The sequence below is a fragment of the Talpa occidentalis genome, unplaced genomic scaffold (genome assembly GCF_014898055.3).
Source record: "Talpa occidentalis isolate TD23 unplaced genomic scaffold, MPIMG_talOcc4v2.1 talOcc4.14, whole genome shotgun sequence".
NCBI lineage: Eukaryota > Metazoa > Chordata > Mammalia > Eulipotyphla > Talpidae > Talpa > Talpa occidentalis.
The window spans coordinates 16,105,789-16,125,748 of record NW_023601433.1 but is presented as its reverse complement, the minus strand read 5'-3'; the positions used below and the strand labels follow the sequence as shown (position 1 = coordinate 16,125,748).

General features: G+C 37.8%; 1 protein-coding gene across 1 annotated transcript in view; it reads right to left on the bottom strand.

Annotated features, from left to right (window-relative positions):
* Positions 1 to 19,960, bottom strand: part of GABRG3 (gamma-aminobutyric acid type A receptor subunit gamma3) — a 422,587-nt gene that overhangs the window by 396,511 nt on the left and 6,116 nt on the right. The gene's annotated exons all lie outside the window — the stretch shown is intronic.

Sequence of the window (19,960 nt, the reverse complement as noted above, 5' to 3'; positions counted from 1 at the left end):
GAACATTTTTGAAAGGGTAAGAGAATTGGAGAATTGAAAAGAGTAGGTGCTGTGATCAGAATTTAAAATAAGAATAAGAATGTCAATGTTGAAACAGCTCCGAGTTGTGTCAAGGACCAAATTTTGGAATAATGGAATGGCAAGCAGATTTGAGATTAAACTCTTCAAAATGGAGTAGGTCCTGGATCTGTGATAATGAGTTTGAACACAGGAGTGCTGTTATAAAGAGGGGAAGAGAGATGAGAAGTGGGAGGACAATAAATGGGTCAAAATGAAGGGGAAGAAGGTCATCGAGGGTGAGAAGGCAGAAAATGGTGTAGAAATGATTGAAGAGCATAGACTTTGCCAAACCTAATTTAAACTGTTATTTCCCCAAATCTAAACTGATGTTTACCTAACTTTTTTATTAAATTCTGGAATGTCTAAGCATAGTATTTTGACCATAGTGAAAATCCCTCAATTTTTCTAGGTAAGTTATATCTTTCTAGACTATTTGGTTAGCTCCTAACTCTTGTTGATAAATGTAGGATCCTCTTTATTCTCGTGACGTGGGCATTTCCACGATGAAGAATCAGGGAAACACATTAATAGAGGACATTGTATGTGAGGGGCTGGGTTGGTTCTAGGTATGTAACACTAGGTTCTAGGTATGTCCAACTGTGGAGCATGTCTTAATTATGTTAACATATCAGCCTAGGTAGGCAACACATCAGCTTAATTGTGCAATATAACCAGTCTAAGTACCTTACATACGAGACTAGGTATGTAACATAGGAGGAACAGTTCACCTGTTAACCTCTTAACCTTTCAGAATTAGGAGACCAGAGAATATAGCAGACCCACCCTAAGAATACTTAATTTCTTTGGAGAAATCGCCAGTGCTGTGCTGTATCTTCCCTGAGATCATTGGGCTGTGCCTGCCCTATCCTGGTGGCAGCTCTAATCTAGCTCCAACTTTGTGATGATACCGTGTTTGGGACACTGAACTTCAAAAGTCTCTGACTGCCTTAAGTCTTGTAAGAACAACAGTAGTTCACACTTACCAAGCATCTATAACATAACTGTGATCTTGGCAGTAAATGTACTAGGTAAAGTCCTAGGTCAACCTCTTTTTTATTTAATATATTTTATTTTATATAATTCTTACAGCATTTTTCATTTTTGTACAATGTATGCATTTTCATTTTGGTTATATTCCCCATACAATTCCACCCCCCTTATTTTGACCCTAATCCCTCCTCTCCTCTCTAGTTGCTTGTTGATTTTGATTTTTTCTTTATTATAATTAATCTTTTTCCTGGTCCCTTATTTAGGTTTTCTAAATTCCTGGTATGAGTGAGACCATCCAGTATTTTCCTTTTTCTCTCTGGCTTATTTCGCTGAGCATGATCCCTTCCAGCGCCATCCACGTTGCTGCAAATTGCATTATTTTATCGTTTTGATTGCTGAGTAATATTGCATTGTGTATATATATCACATCTTCTTGATACAGTCATCTATTTTTGGGCATTTGGGTTGTTTCCATAGCTTAGCTATTGTAAATAGTGCTGCTATAAACATAGGGGTGCAGGTACCCTTTTGAATTAATGTTTCTGTGTCCTTTGGGTAAATACCTAGGAGTGGGATTGCTGGATCATATGGAAGCTCTATCTTTAGTAGGTAAGAAATCTCCACAAAGCTTTCCATAGTGGTTGGACCAGTTTGCACTCCCAGCAGCAGTGCAGGAGAGTTCCTTTTTTTCCACAACCTCGCCAACATTTGTTGTTGCTAGTTTTTTTATGTGCCATTCTCACTGATGTAAGGTGGTATCTCATTGTAGTTTTGATTTTCATTTCCCTGATTACAAGTGATGCTGAACATTTTTTCATATGCCTGTTGATCATTTGCATTTCCTCTTTGGAGAGATTTCTTTTTAGTTCTTCTGCCCATTTTTTTGACTGGATTACCAATCTTTGACAAAGGAGCAAAGAATATGCAATGGAGCAAAGAAAGTTTGTTCAATAAATGGTGCTGGGAAACCTGGGTCACTACATGCAAAAGAATGAAGCTTGACCACTACCTCACACCATGCACAAAAGCCAACTCAAAATGGATTAAAGAACTAGACATAAGACCTGAAACCATAAAATATGTAGAAGGAAATACAGATGAAACACTACATGACTTGAAATCAGTAATATCTTTACAGGCACATGACCCAAAGCAGTGATAGTGAAGGCAAAAATAAACAGCTGGGACCACATCAAATTAAAGAGCTTCTGCACAGCAAAAGAGACAATAACAAAAACAAAGAGAAACCCCACCGACAGGGAGAAATTTTTGCACACAACACTAACAATAAAAGACTGATCACAAAAATCTACAAAGAGCTGATGAGACTCAACCAAGTCAACCTCTTATGGGAGGTTGAAGAACATTTGACAACATCCCCCTGATCCCTCAAATCACTTCCTTATCTGGCTAGAGCTTGCATCTGTTTACTAGTTTGTCTATCTACCTATGGATTATAGATATGTATGTATGGTTGAATTTATTGGAAACTTAATTTCCAAGCTTCACAGGTCACCTAACAGAATTCAAGACCTTAGGTAGGACTTTCTCAGTTGCATGACCAGTTTGGTAAGGGGAAATTAGGACAAAACTGAGAGGGAGGGCCTCCCCTGGTGGCGCAGGCGGTTGAGTGCCGCACTGTGAAGCTTCTGCAGGGCTGGTTCCATCCAGCTGGCTGGGGAGGGTCCCAAGTGGCGCAGCAGACCTCTCCTGTCTTGCCCGCTGCTCCCCTCAGTAGTGTATTTCGTCAGTCTACCTTTTCTGTTTCCTGCTCTGGCTCTGGTGAATCCTCTCACCCTCCCACGTATCTGGCCTGTTACCCCGGTTCTTGTATAAATAAATAAATCTTAAAAAAAAAAAAAACTGAGAGGGAAAGAGAAAAGTTCAAGCATCTCCAAGGAAAGACTGCCTCTATTCCAACACTTATGGGTTCTTATCAGTACTCAACCTCTATAAATGTGGGGTTCTTTATGCCAACATCAGGGAGCCCCAATCAGCCCAGCGTGCAGCTGAGGAGCTTCTGCAGCTGAGAGTAGGCTGTTGTCTAAGTGCATGACCAAGGCAGAGTTCAAGAGGAGTGTGAAACTGCTCAGAGCATGCTTTCCCTTTCTGTTTTTCCCTCTGCTTCTCTCTCCTGGGAATGTTTCTCACATCATGGGGCCATAGCTGTACTAAAATAGCAAACAACAGATACTACTACAGGTCAACCCATATATGATATGGGTTGCCTGACTGTGGATCCTCACCTGTGTGCTTAAAAAGGACTTATTAATACTCAACAGCAGGCACACACTGAAAGGTTAATGAAGGGTTTATTTACAAAAGAAAGAGAAATGAATAACTCAGGGAGAAAAGAGGGAGATAAATTCGTGAATGAGTCCTACCAGTTCCACTGAACTGGAATGCCAATGGCATGCTGAGAGCTGGCGAAGAGCCAAGAGCCGTGAGGCCAAGAGAGACCCCAAGGCCCACATAGCCTGTCTTACACCAAACCTGGCTGCTTAACTCCACCCTCGGGTCCAAGCAACCCTCCCTTTAGTGATGATGGGATTTGTCATTCCCGGTGTCTTGATGACCTTGATCCCCTTGGTCTGGGGGTAGAGTCCACAAAACCTGTATGGAGTTTTCTCAGGACATCCTTTCCCCCTAACAGTGCTATGGATAAAGCCCAGAGGAAGCCACCACCTCACCAGTTGAGCTTCCTCCAGCAATGAGCAGAGGCATCAACTCACGTTGACCCCTGAGAGCAAGCAAGCGATTATTCTGCTGCTGTCACTTATTGCATTAATTTTATCTCCTTTCCTTTCCTTCCAACTTAAAAATTAAGCATGCCTCTTTGCAAGAGGTTGGCAGGAAGAGTGAGGAGGAACTGTTTAAAAATAAACTGTCAGCATCCAAAGTTTAGAAAAGTAATTTGAGAATATAATGACACAGACTTAGTAGTTTTATGTACGGATGTCAAACAGACCTGCTAGCTCCTATCAAAGCAGAATCCGGGCAACTGTACCCCAAGTTCCACTCTCCACCAAATCTCTGCAAGATTATCACTCAAGTTTCCTATCCCATCTATATTTAGAGGAACAATAGTTCATAATAATTTTGGAATTAAAATTAAGGGCTTGTGCACATTCTTTGAGTGATAAGAAATATTCACCTGAAGTGCAAACTAAATGTAGGAATGTGAGACTGTTAAAGAGTTAGTCACTGCTTTTAGCCATTTGGGTTTATGGTTAATCTTGAATAGCAGTACACACAAACATTAGGAAAATGTCCTAATATATTTGAGTAGGTTAGACATACATATTTTCAACCCTGATTCTACACATAAATTTTTTTCTTATACTTCAAATACCATACCTAAAATATTATCTAAATTGCTTTTAAAGAGTCTGTACCCTAACATTGAAGCCAATTTCAATTCACTATCAATGTCATATGTTACAGTAGCTATGGTACATTTAATGATGGTTTATATTACTGTCTAGGGAGATCATATGAACAGCAGATAATTGAAGAAAATTTGTTAGGACTTTGTCTTGAAAAATATATGTCTAGATAAAGCCCAAAGCACTTGTCCATTTAAGCGTCATTGACTATTTAAAAAACAAATAAACTTACACCCTTTCACCATTTTCTCTTGCTAATTATTGCCAAAGCTTTGATCTAGAAAAGAAAAATGATGGTAAGTTATGGATATGTTCACTGACTTCCATGCTCTGATGTTAGAAGTACATATCAAGCCATGTTTTCTGCAAAGCCTGTATCCTTCAGTCAAGTAGTTCTGCTTCTACAAATACAAGTTGGAGGAAAACTATCATGGTAGACTGGAAATGGACAAAAGGTCTAGCAGCTGGGTAGTGTCTACTTGATTGAGGTTAGCCTTGTGACTGACTTTGACTAGTGAAATATCATAGAAGTGATGATATCTGACTCATGGACACAACCAGATTTTGGTTCAAAAAGCCAAATGCTACTTTATAAACAAGTCTAACCAGCCACCTTGAGGAAGAGAGATGATGTGGAGAAAACAGACATAAGGGTGGAGAAGTCCAGATATTTGGTCCAATTAGCCCATGAGGAGTCCAGAGAAGTCAAAGAGTCACCAGGCACCAGCCAGCCACAGGTGACCCTCCACTTGAGTCCATTTTAGCTGATTTCTGCATATATAGCCAATCCACATAATAATTAGATTTAAGTCACTAAAACTTAGAGTGGTTTATTTTACAGCAATGTCAAATGTGGATTAAAAAAAAGGAAGGATATTTGCTGTCTATAGCAATGTGAAATTTATTTTATTTTATTTTTAGATTTATTTATACAAGAACTGGGGTATAGGCCAGAGGCACAAGAGGGAGAGAGAATTCACCAGAGACAGAGCGGGGAGCAGAACAGGCAGACAGAACAAAAGCACTGCTGAGGGAAACAGTGGGCAAGACAGGAGAGGTCTACCATGACATGTAGGTATCTCCTTGGTCAGCTGGGAATCGAACCTGCACTGCAGAAGCTGCAGACAGCTTCACAGCACTGTGCTCAATCCGCTGTGCCACGGGGGAGGCCCACAATGAGAAATTTACAATCGAGTAAATGTTAAGCAACAAGGAAATGTAAAATAATCAAATTACAGTTTTAAAAATATTTCATGGAACTTAAATATCAATGATATAATGTTACATAGGAAAAGAGAGATTTACTAAAGTCTGTAATTCCACTGTACTTAAAAAAAAATCAATAGGGGGGCCTCCCTGGTGGTGCAGGGCCTATGAAGTTATTGGCAACCACTGCAGCACAAGTTCAATCCTTGGCCAGGGAGCTACCCACATGGCGCAGCAGACCTCTCTTGTCTTGCCCGCTGCTCCCCTTAGCAGTGCATTTCAGTCAATCTGCCTGTTCTGCTCCCCAGTCTCTCTGCTGAATCCTCTCACTGCCCTGCACCTCTGGCTTACACCCCAGTTCTTATATGCATAAATAAATAAATCATTTAAAAATCAATAGAAATGTAAAAGAAGTATGAGATATTCACATGTGAAAGCTTCTGGATAGAAGGGTGAGTTTTTTTTTTAAATCTTTTATACTATTTCATATATCCTACAATTTTTACAAAATAATATCATTTTACCTTAGAAATAAGATTAATAACCAAAGAAGAAAATGAAATGTTGCACCCGAACCAGACTATTTCAGTAAGGTACTTAGCAATTTAAATGTTGAGGGAAAATGTTAAATAATTTAAATAAATACTGCCCTGATCTTTTGAAATTTTTTAAAGAGGTTTTTGAAATCAGAATGGGTGGCTTAGAGGATGTGTTATCTTAGTAGACTGACCTTCTGCTAGGAAGATGGAGATGGATTCAGATACTTAATTGGCTCTGTCCTGAAATAATGTTGGAAATCCCCCCATGTCCCGGACCAATTAACCCACAAAACCCTGACAGAAAACACTGTGGTGCAGCATCAGTATATGAGTTCAGGCAGTGAACTCAATCCAACAAATTATAATTATGGCTTGAGAGATATAATAGCAGAAAAGTTTTAAAATTTAGTATAATTCTTTATTTATATTTAATCTTATTTCTTAATAAACTATAGAAATGAACCCTGAACGTGTAGTCTAAGTCTCCATCAACAGAGTGGATTAAGATGCGGTATATATACACGATGGAATACTACTCAGCTATCAAAAAGATGAAATCCAGCCATTTGCAACAATATGGATGAACCTAGAGGGTATTTGCTAGGTGAAATAAATCAGATGGAGGAAGACACATATCAAATGGTTTCACTCACATGTTCTGAATAAAGAAACAAAAAAAAGAACTAAATAAAAGAAAAATAAACTTTTTTAGACTATAAAACCAAATTAGTGGGTAACAGAGGAAGAAGAGGGAAGTGGTTAAAGGGGACAATTGTATGGTGAAGGACAGAATTGAGTCTTTAGTGGCAAATTCAATGTAGTATATACAGATTTTGATTTTTAAGAATAGACATCTGAAACTTAATATATTTCAAAAAGAATTTTTAAAATAAATTCAATATGAAAATTAATGAATAAACTGTTGTGGGAATAAGATTGAGTTTGTTAATGAGAACATTTAAATGTTCAACTTATTTATTATTGTGGTTGACACAGGTAAAATTAAATGGTTTCCTAAGTAATCAATGTAAACACATATGTGTATATACATAAAACTACCCACAAAATAGATATCATACAATATTTGCAACTAGTTAATAAGATTCATTAAAAACTCCCCAAAGAGTCCACTGTGCCCTGAACAGAGTCCAAAAGTTTAGATATGGACACATCCTTTCAAGGCAAAGTCCCTTTTTCCATGTGTTCCTAAGTCAGACAGTGTTAATAGATTCAACCAAATGCAAGCATTGTCTCAGAGAAAACAGAACACTGGGGACTGTAAATATTACCTCACCTTTCTCTTTCTTCTCACAATCTAGTAGGGACTTGTTTGGGAATACAATAGCTTAATATAAAGCCAGGATGAACATAACTACTAACTACTGCACATCTTTGTCTTATAACAAATATGAAAGTATCCCAATAAGAAAGTGGCTAAAAAGAACCATACAGAGCCTCCTGCTATTCATAATTTAATAGGTAACTCCTCAAATCAAGTATTGGAAGAAATTCAAAGACCACATATGTGAGCCTGCGGGGAAGAAATAGGCTTGCAACATGAAACTCAGTCAGAACATGAACACTTCTATTTCCACCAAAGAGGGAGCAATAGGAGCTGGGTTTACTCTGTCACTTGAAACAGCAAATAAATAAATAAATGAATGAATGAATGAATGAATGAATGAATGAATGAATGAATAACAGTTTTCATGACACTAGACATAAATCAATGGAGCACAATGGTGTCTGACACAGGCAACAAGTAAAGCTAGCCATACAATTACCCCAGAACACTGCCTTGAATTTCTAAGCTGTCGCTCAGGGAAAGGCACCCAGTTAGAGCTCAGTGGATTCCCTGAGTTGAAGAGACAAAGCTGAGAGTAAGGAGAACAATGCATTTAGGATTCACAGAAAACAACGCAGGAAAAGATAAAGTTGTGCAGAGATAATCATGGACATCTACAGAGTCCTCTCTTTGGTATCAAACAGAGCATGTGTGTATGTATGTGTATGTGTGTGTGTGTGTGTGTGTGTGTGTGTGTGAGAGAGAGAGAGAGAGAGAGAGAGAGAGAGAGAGAGAGGAATTAGCCAAAACCAATGTAAAGAACAGTTTTCTGTGTTTCCGTGTCATGGTGAACAGTGCTCTAAAAAAAACTGGGGTCAGAAAATTCCAAGTTCATGGGACTTTTGGTATAGTCAGGAAAATCTCAAGAACCTGCCAGAGAAGTTCTCTAGATTTTCCTAACAAATGAAAAAAGCAATATTTAAAGGATCAAATAGTTTCCAAGTAACTTATCTGCATGCCAGAATGACACGCAAGAATATTTATAGAAATATAAAAATATCCAGCAGTCAACAAGGTAAAGTCACAACATTTTAAATGTCAACAAATTTAACAGGCATGCAAAGAAGTTGGAAAATGTAATTCATGGTAAGAGTAGTCAATCAACAGAAATTGACATAGACCGATACAGGCATTAGAATTAATAGCATGAATATTAAGACAGTTATTGACAGTTATTCTATATATTAAAAAAAGAAACACAGGGATTTTCAAAATGCTAAGTAGATACCTGAGGATATATATGAGACATAAATAAAACTTCTAGAGATGCAGACTTTGCTATTTGAAATGAAAAAAAAAAAAAGAGAGAGAGAAAGGTTAATGGTAGATTAGACATAGTAGTAGAAAAAAATAGTTAACTTGGGACCTCTCCGGTGGCTCAAGGGGTTAAGCATCAGCACTATGAGGCTATCCGCACGAGTTCGATCACTGGCCAGGGAGGTGACCCACTTGGCGCAGCAGACCTCTTATGGCTTACCCGCTGTATTTCAGTAGATCTGCCTGTTCTGCTCCCCACTCTGTCTCTGGTGAATTCTCTCACCCTTCCCTTGCATTTCTGGCCTGTACCCCAGTTCTTGTATGCATAAATAGATGAATACTTGAAAAAAAAGAATAGCGAACTTGAAGATAGAGCAATAGAAACTATTTAAAATAAAACATATATAAAAGAAAAAGATTCAATGGAAAGGGCATCAGTGATCTGCAGAGTGACTTCAAACGGTCTAAAATGTTCACAATTAGAATCCTTTGACAGGAGAGAAATGCAGGAACCAGCAAAAAATACATCATTGAGTTAATTATATTTCATTGTAAAAATTTAATAGCAAGCATAAATCCACAAATCTAAAAGTTCAAGAAAACTCAAACATGAGAAACATGTCATAAGGTAATTCATAATCAAATTACTCAGTCACAGAATAAAAGGGAAAATCTTATATAATTCATATGTGGAAAACATAAATTTAAAGGAAAAAAGAAAAATACAACAGTAAATTTCCCATGGAAACAATGCAAAAGAAAAGACAGTGGAGCAATGTGTAAGTACTGACAAGGAAAATAAAACAAAAAGAAAAGAAGGGGAAAAAGTCTTTAACCATCATATGTGAGCAAATACATATAATCTATTTAAACAAACATGAAGGTAAGAGACAGGACTTTCAGAATGGCAGAATGAGGAACTTAGTAGAACTTCTTCCAAATAAAATAGTTATTTAACTGGAGGAAATTATTAGGATCAAATACATAACAAGTGACAATAGTTAATAACACTCTACTGTATAACTGAAACATGCTAATGGAGTAGAACTTAAATGTTTTCATCAAAACATGTATAATTATAGATGTATCAACTAGAGAAGAGGAGTCATATCAGAATGTACATACATAACAAATTATCATGTTGTACACTTTAGATATCTTACATTTTTCAACTATTCATCAATAAAGCTGAAAAAAAATACTTTGAAAATCTCTGAAAACTATGTAAGGGCATACAGCAAATGGAAAGAAATTCCCACAAAAAAATCATCATCAATAATCTCATATTAAAAGAAAAGTTAGAGGAAGTTATTTTAGTAGTATGGAAATGATAAAAGAAAGAAATATGGATCTATACAAAGCAAAGAAAAAACACCAGAAATGGGAATGATATGTGCAAATATATGTAATCTATTTAAACAAAAATAGAAACAGTGTCCTATGAAATTCATAACATGTTTAAGTAAAATGAATGACCACAAAAGCATGAAGTTTAGGAGGGAGGAGATAGAAATATACTATTGCAATATTTTTATACTATATGTGATGTAATATAATATCACCTGGAAGTAGATTTTCCCAAGTTAATGATGTATACTATAAATCTTGAACAGAACCACTAAAATAACAAAATAAAGGGCAACAGCTAATAAGGAGACAAAGGAAAACATAAGGAATCATAAAAAGGGGTAAAAATAACAAAAAGAATCTATAGAATCCCAATAAAAAGATCATAGACTTAAATTTGACAGCATTGATAATTACACGCAATGTAAAAGGACTAGAGATGCCATGAAAAAGCCAGAGGTTGTTAGGCTTAATTTTTAAAAAGCCAGCCCCACTTACATGGTGCCTACAAAAAGCATACTTTAGACAAATACAAGTTTAAAGTAAAAAGAAGAAAAGACCAATACCATACTAACACTAATCAAAAGAAAGTCAGGGTGTCTATTTTAATACCAGACAAAGACTTCATAGCAAGAATATTGCCAGGATATTCATTTTACAATGATAAAATGGTCAATTAATCTAGAGGACATGAAGCTCTTAATTTTTGTTACCCCTAATAACAGTGCACCAAAATTCATAATTCAAACACTGATAGAACTGTAAAGAGAGAGAGATCCACATGTATTGCCAGAGATTCCAAAACCACACTTAACAATTGCTAGAAATCATTTTCAAAATCATCAAGTAGATTTATACAAAAGTATGAACTAAATTTAGTAATTGAACTGATTCACTGAACATTCCACTAACAACAGTAGAAAACACATTGCTTCAATGCCAATATAGAACCTATTCTGGACCATAAAACATATGTGAATAAATTTAAAAGGACTTAGCTCATAAAAGAATGTTCTTTAACCATAGTGGAACTAAATGAGAGTAACAGGAGAATATCAGGTATAACTCCAAGTATTTGGAAAACATGTATCTATGGTATGTCTAAATGAATATCACTCATGGATTAATGAAGAAATCAAAAAGCAAATCAGTATTTTTAATTGAATAAAAATAAGATAAAAAATGAAACCTGTGGGAAATCACAATAGTAATACTTAGGAAGAGTGTATAACACAAAACAGTAAAATTAGAAAAGGTCTCAAATAAATGACCTTATGTTCCATCTAAAGAAAGCATAACGAAAGCAAATGAAATGCAAAGTAAGCATAAGAATGGTAGTAATGCAATCTAAATAGGAATCAGTGATCTATCAGAAAAAAAAGATTAATATTACAATGTAGTCAGCCCTGGAGTTGGGCTTGACCTTGTATCTTAAAAGAATTCTCCAGGTAATTCTAATACAAAACCAGATTTTGGATTTGTTGGGCAGATTCCCTGTAGAGTCCTTTCAGACCATGATATTCTAGGAAACTGAGATTTTTACATCTGCATTTGTCCCTCAAATGTGAATTAGTAGGATAACAAGCTAATCAGTATGGGCACAGTAAGACTTTCTAAAAGGATCTGTAAGATATTTTGGATCAGGATGTTAATTATAGGCTGATGAAATGCCGACAGCTGAACAGAAATCTCAATATAATACAAAGCTTTTATGACAGCAGAGCTGTCTGAGGACTCTGTTCTACTACTCATAAGCCAAATTGAAAGAGCAGCAGCCGAAACAGTGTGAGCCTGGGAACAGAATGATCGAAAGCACCTTACTGTCCTCTCACTATGGGTCAGGTGTTAGAATCTATAATTCTTCAAACAGGTATTGGATATAATCTTAATTATTCCATTTAGAAATGGAAGCCTACAGATCAGAGAGGTTGCTTCTTTCTCTCAATGAATCTTCCGGTAACTGGTAGAAAAGTCCAGATCTTTTCTCTCATTCAAATACTTTTTGGCCCACATAAAGCTATTTTGCTCAATTCCAGGAGTAGCGATGAATAAACATTAAGAAACGGATCATTTGTTATTCTATGAACTGAACTGAATATTCAAATCAAGTTGTCATTAGATTATATCTGAGGAAGTATAAACTCAGTTATTTACTCACTTGCCTGTAAGAAAATTAAAATACACAATGAATTCTCTTTATATGTTCCCTACAAGAAAATGAGCCCAGTGAAGAGTTTTAATAAACTGAATTGCATGCATAGGTTCTATTGCAGCCTTGCCTTGTTTGATCTCAAACTAGACATTGATCTGCCTTAGACTATATCTCATGCCATGGTGAAATCCACAGAGCTAAGGAGTGTGTATATAAGTGATTATTTCCAAAATTGATGCAGAATACATGTGGAATGGTCACCTACCAAGGTGTGTTAAACTGAGTTAATGGATCTTAACCCAGAGTCCTCCAGATTCCTAATTAGTCTCTCACAGACATGACAGGTATAATTTCTCCACCTCCCCTATGCATTTGAATTAACTTTGTGAGAGAATCAGTTAACTAAGTCTACAGTAATAGCTTTTACTTCAAGCACAGCAATTAAGAATGTCTGTCTTCTCTCCTCCTGCATCTGTTCTGAAAGTGAATACATTTGAATTATTTTCTGGATATACAGTAATTGTCAGAAAATGTCAACTCATCCATCTGTAAATAGGTTGTAATTTTGGGGTGAGGACTAACTAGCCAGACTCACCTAAATGTACAGCTGAGATGTTACCTGATGCTTCCAGGAAAGGAAAAGATAGTTTGACTTGAAGAAGTCGGAAGCTTCCTCCAACAGTCTGGGCTCAGCTGAGGTAGTTAAATTGCCATCCCTCAGTGCACTATAGCTTGAGGGACCCCAAGATGCCCCCATATCTTACCCTCAGCTCCCTCTTCTTTGGATGTACAAACATACTTCAACGTTTGTGTTTCTTTCCGATGATTCAGACTAAAACAACATATCTCTTATTTTTTCTTGAAGTATGAAAACCATCAGAACTAGGAGCAATTGCACCCATTATTAAATCATAATATCCTAACAATACATTCATTCATTGTATAGCTTTGTCACATATTTCAAAATTCACTCCAGTTCACTATTCCAATTGAAACTCTCGAAACCATGCAGCAGGATGTGGCAGAAGGTGTCGCCCCACACACACACACACACTGGGAACCATCTCAAAGAAAGGTGGGGGTCTTCCCTGGCCCTCCAGGCCACTCTCAGGAATGTCATAGCCATGACTAACAGTCCTGAAGCATTCATTTTATACTTCTATGCTAACTCGATTATGCTCACAATTTTTCACAGAAAGATATTAAAGAGAAGCATAATAAGGCTTGCTTTAAAAATTATTATGCTTAGTAAAATAAGTCAGAGAAACACAAATACTGTGTGATTTCATATCTATGTGGTAGAGAAAACAGATAAACTACGCAAAACAAAAATAAACTTTTATTTATTTATTTATTTTTAAGGTTTCTTTATTTATTTATACAAGCACTGGGTAGTCAGAAGCGTGGAAGGGTGAGAGAATTCACCAGAGCCAGAGCAGGGAACAGAACAGGTAGACTGAAAAAATACACTGCTGAGGGGAGCAGCAGGCGAGACAGGAGAGGTCTGTCGTGCCATGTGGGACCCTCTCCGGTGGCTGGGGATCGAACCGGCGCTGCAGAGGCAGCGGGCAGCTCACAGCCCAGCACTCAACTGCTGCGCCAACAGGAGAGGCCCCAAAAATAAACTTTTAGACTCTGACAATTAATGGTTACCAGGAGTAGGGGGGGGGTGATGGATAAACTAGGTAAAAGGGAACAAGTATGTAGTGAAGACAGAACTGGACTAGAAGTGGTGATTTAGTATGAACACATGCTGATTTATAATGATGCACACCTGGAATGTAATGTTGTCCTGCAATGGGCCTCCCTGGTGGTGCAGGGGTTAAAGACACAGTGCTATCAAGCTATCACCAACCACTGCAGCTCCAGTTCCATCCGCAGCTGGCCAGGGAGCAACCCACATGTCACAGCAGACCCCTCCTTTCTCGCCCTCTGCTCCTCTCAGCAGTGTATTTCAGTAGCTCCAACCTGTTCTGTTCCCCACCCTCGCTGGTGAATCCTCTCTCTCTTACACACACACACATACCCAGCACCTCTGGCTTACACCCCAGTTCTTGCATTCATAAAAAAAAAAAAAAATCTTTAAAAAAAAAAAAGTTGTCCTGCAATGCTTCTTCAATAAAAATACTTAGTATTAATGCCTACTTGCTATTCCTTTCAGGTATTGAAGTTATATTATCTCCAAAAAAAAAAAATTATCTCTCACCACGTTGGGGTCATTTTCTCTCTCTCCTTCCTCAGCCAGGAACATAACTCTGGAGTATGAAGGAGCAGCTTCCTTTGAGCCCACAGGGGAAGTTACTGGGTCCCTCCAGTACTTCTGAGTCAGTGCCTGGCCACCAAGTCCTCCAGCTCTGACAAGAGTGAAGGATCAAGCTCCGGTGGCATCTTCTTCAGTGCTCAGATGCAGGGAGAGCATGTGGGATCCCGCTGTGGGGGGGGTGGTAGGGTGGGGGGGGGGAGGTTGGTCCCTGACTCTGCCACCCGGGTACAGCAGAAGCACAGCTGTACTGAGTGTCCACATATACGGGGTATTCCTCAGCTCCCATTTCAAAGAAGTTTTAACTAAACCGTGAATATAAGCTTTAAAAAAGCCTGGAAAAGAAGTCCAGATATGCAAACATCTTAAGACGGGAAATAGAAAATGAATTCCTCTATCCATAGATGCCCAGAGAGGATAATTCAAATATTTTGCCTGAATTAAGTGAATCTATATGTCATTTCTGTACATTGGATGTATCCTATAGGCACACTTTCCCCCCCACACACTGATTATGTTTGGCATCTATAGTCCAGATTATGGAGAAGGAATCTGTATTCTGCAATAATCTTTTTTCAGAAGAGTGGTTTAAATTTCTTGAAACCCTGAAGGGAGAGAAATTCACTCAGGTTATTTCTCTTCCTCTTCTCAATTCTCCTACTAAAAACCTTATCCTCCGCCAGCCTTTTCAAGCTCATATCCATGATCTGTTCCCGAGATAAATGACACTCTACATATCCCTGAACTAGTAAAGGACACAGCTGAAGTATTACTTAGAATGATGGATGGACAGTTAAAGACAGGAAACTAAAACAGACACATTTATAATTTAGAAGTTAGTTGAGGAGAGGTAATAGCTGGGAGTTTAGTGAGTATTTTTAAAACATATGATCACAATTTGTATTATGAAAACTAATTAGAGGATTCCATGTGGATATGCCACGTAAATGAGTGTGTTTGATTCCCTCTATTTATTGTTGACAATGACAGTGATGAGCCATTTAACTTATTTCCTGATGTGGGATCTCTGTGGAGGCGGCTGGACCATGTACATTGGGAGATGCCAATGTAAACAGATGCATCTATAGTTAGAAATTGGGAACTGTGTCCTGGGGGAAAAACATCAATTCTCAACTGCAGAATTATGGAAACCACACAGAAGTTTGCAGAACTGTTTCATAGTTATACGACATCATATCAACCTCAAGACAGTCCTTCAAAAGTATCATCTCCTCCTTTAGAGATGAAAGCTAATGCTAGGAGAAACTCTGGGAACAGATATTTGACCCACCCTGTTGGTGACAAGAGGGGATGTAGGTCAGGAAAGAAGGCACTCAGAAGAGATGATATTGAGGTTTGAAGAAAAGTAGTAATTGAGCCCAGAGTGGGAGAGGGAAAAAGGGGTTAAGAGACTCACATGGTGGGAAAAGAGAAAAGCGAAAGCAAGTGTTCTGATGAGGACAATGGGAGGGCTGGAGTCTCCAGAGTGTATAATATGTGAGGTGCAGAGTGTCTGGAAATGAAAGAAGTAGACAAGGGCCATAAAATGGCTGCCTCTTTGTGTTCCTTGAAGGACTTGAACTTTAAGCTAGAAGCAATGTGAAGGTTTGAAGGGTTTAATCCATGGAGTGCCTTAAACAGGCTTTCTTTACTCCAATATCACCTCCTAAGTGCTATTTGGAGAGCCCTTTTCCTTCCATTGCCCATCAGAAGAACCCAAGTGTGGACAGGGTCCTTGTTGCTTAAGGGGTCTCCATGCTCTGGGCTTGGTGCAGAGGGAGTGCTCAGCAAACATGGGCTGAGTGGGTGAAAAAAGAAGGAAGTGAGAAGGGAAGTGAGCAAAAAAAAAAAAAAAAACAAACTGGTAATTATGATAAACTAAGAGTAAATCCATGAATAGAACAAGATTATATAAAATAAGTTGATTGTGCTCCAGTGAGGAGGCATGGTGATTATAACAAATTTAAAAAGGATACATGTGATAAAAGTAGTGAGAAAAGAAAAGGAATCAGATTTTCATGGGAAATTCTCCTTTAAGGAGAGTCCTAAGCCATGGAGGAAATGGTGTCCAATTCTGTCTCGTCACCAAGAGAGCTGTTCTTGGGCACTTAGTATGACTGAGTATCAGCAAGTTGCTGAATTCTACCAGATATTATTTATCATTTATATGAGACAGGAAGAGGAATCCTAAATATCCCAGTGACCATGGGGACTTAGTTGACTTCTGAGGACTAAATGACATAAAGCTTTAGCAAGTTTGCCTGCATATTGTTCTTAAGTGTGAACAAGAAGCATTTGTTCTTGTGTGTATGTGTGCTATTTCATTTGGAAAATTCACAGTTCCTTATGTATATAAGGAAAAATAAAATCTCTGGGATCATAAATTCTGCCTACCTTCTGTGCATGACAAAGCCTCAGTATGGCCCCTTCCAAGTGTCATGCTGTGTCTGTGAAAGAGGGGTGCCCTGTTTTTTTTTTAAATGGTTTTGTCTTGCATTTTCTATAAATAATGCAGTAACTAAAGGATTCAGCTACAGAATCAGAGAGACCTTGGTTGGAAATAAGCTCACCCACTTATACCCATGTCTATTTTTCCACCTCACAGGAGGTAGAAATAATATCATCCAAATAATACCATGGATGGAAGGTGCTTTGCTGCATTCTAGCACAGAATAAACAAAGAACCAACTGGACTAGATTTACCCAGTAGGACAATAACTTATTTATCTTTGCTCTAAGATCAACCACAGTGTCTAAGAAAATTCATAACATTTCTGAATCTTCTCTTTCCATCTAAACGTAGAATTGCTGAACATGCTTCACACTGGATAGAACTTTCATAGAGTTATAAAGGGAAAACACTGATGACAATGGAGTATGAGAAACTTGTTCAGTGGTAACTTAGATGGATAAGAGTAATTTGGTCCCTTTACTTCATTATATGGAAGAGGCAACTGTGACACAGAAAGATGATGTGACTGCTCCAATATTGCATGGGACATACATCTGCACATTACACTGTAGGCTTTTGAAATTCTATGCCTATTGTAACCAGAGAACTTCTAGGTCCTGCTATGTATAAAGTGGAGACTTGGAAAAGCAGAGGGAGAGGAAAGCTAAGTTAGAGAGAGGACTGGCAAACTGCTAGCTTCTAAATGAAACTGAGTCCTATGGAGATGAGAAAACAAACCATAATCTGGGTGCATCCGATGAAACTATGTTGTTTTCATCCCCAAGTTCTCTTACCATCATCGTGATAATGTGCAGGTCTTATAGCAGCAATTGCACACATTTCATTCCTGGCCAGACATACTTCTCTTATTTGTTGTTGGATCAGAATTTACTGTCTAATCTATTCATTGTTGATCTATTAAGACAACTGATGGAACAACTAGACAGAAAATCTGGAAAGATATAGAAGAACTTAGCAATATCACTAAACAAGAATATCCAAGCCATCCAGCAACAACAGAACACACATTCTTTTCAAGTGCCTATCAAACATTCACCAAAACAGGCCAAATCTGGAGCAAAAGTTAAACATTAACAAGTTTAAAAGAACTGAACTTATATAGAGTCTGTTCTTTGACAACGGAATCAAATCATAATCAATAAGAGAAAACAAGAAAATTTCCGAACACTTGGAACCTAAAAGCACACTACTAAAAATCCATGGGTTAAAGAAAAAATTCTCAAAAGAAAATTTAAAAATATATTGAATTGAGGGCCTCCCCGGTGGCACAGCGGTTGAGCGCTGGGTTGCGAAGCTGCCTGTAGCCTCTGCAGCGCCGGTTCAATCCCTGGCTGCTCCCCGGCCACCAGAGGAGGGTCCCACATGGCGCGCAGACCTCTCCTGCCGCCAGCTGCTCCCCTCAGCAGTGTACTTCGGTCCTTCTGCCTGCTCTGCTCCCCGCTCTGGCTCTGGTGAATTCTCTCACCCTCCTGCGCTTCTGACTGTACCCAGTGCTTGTAAATAAATAAATAAATAAATAAATAAATAAATAAATAAATAAATCTTTAAAAAATATATATATATATATTGAATTGAATGAATGGAAATGAAAGCACAAAATATCAAAATCTGCGAGCTTAAGATAAAGCACCACAGAGCTGGCAATTTAAATCACTAAATGTTTCCAACAAAAATAGTCTTAAATCAGAAATCTAAGTGTTATCTTATAGAAGATCATCAAGAAAGAAGGACGAGGAGGTGGAGGGAGAAGACAAGAAGAAGGAGAGGAAAAGAAAGAGGAATTGGTGATAGAAGACTTTTGAAAAAGAGGAATAAAGGTAGAATTGCTCTACAAGATTTACTACATACTGATCAGTAAGTAGTGACACAATGATCAACATGCAGATAAATGAAACAAAATAGAGAACAAAGAGATAGCCCCCCAACTGAGCCAAAAGAATTTGTTTTAACGATTTATTTATTTATTTATTTATTTATTTGTTTGTTTGTTTGTTTGTTTGTTTATACAAGCACTAGGTACAGTCAGAAGCGCAGGAGAGTGAGAGAATTCACCAGAGCCAGAGCGGGGAACAGAACAGGCAGACTGACGAAGTACACTGCTGAGGGGAGCAGCAGGCCAGACAGGAGAGATCTGTCATGCCATGTGGGACCCTTGCCAGTGGCCAGGGATCAAAACAGCGCAGCAGAGGCTGCAGGCAGCTTCACAGCCCAGCGCTCAACTGCTGCACCACCAGGGGAGTCCATGAGCCAAAACATTTTTGACAAATATGCAAAAACAATTCAATATAGGAAGTAACTGGGTATCTACAGCCAAAACTGGTATCTATGTGCAAAAATTGAAAAAATAAGTAATTTAGTTCTAAACTGTACATCTTGATCTTACATAAAAACTAACTCAAAACTGACAATGAATTAAAATGTAAAAAATACAAAATTATAAACCTTTTAGAAGAAAACAAAGGAGAATATCTTCAGGAACTAGGGATTAATGAAAAGTTATTAGTCATTACTCCAGAATCATGCTCCGTAAAGGGAAAAAAATCAGTAAATTGGACTTAATCAATATAAAAAACTTCCCTCAGTTAGAGATCCTAAAAAGAGCATGAACTGCAAGGTACAAACTGAAAGAGAAAAAAAGCAAACTACATCTGGCAAAAGAATCCTCTCTAGTTTATATGAAGAACTCTTAATATGCAATAGAAAAAAATAAAATGACCTCATTTCTTACAGGGGCAAATAATATGAAGAGCTAGTTCAATGAAAAGGATTTACTGATGGCCAATAAGCATATAAAAGGAATTCAGTATTGCTAACCATTAGGAAAATACAAATTAAGAGCATAATGCAATAGCAACCTATTCTACCCAAGCAGTTAAATGAAAAAGTAGTGCTGGTAGGCACAGAAAATGGTACAGCCAAGTTAGACAAGAGTTTGACAATCTCTT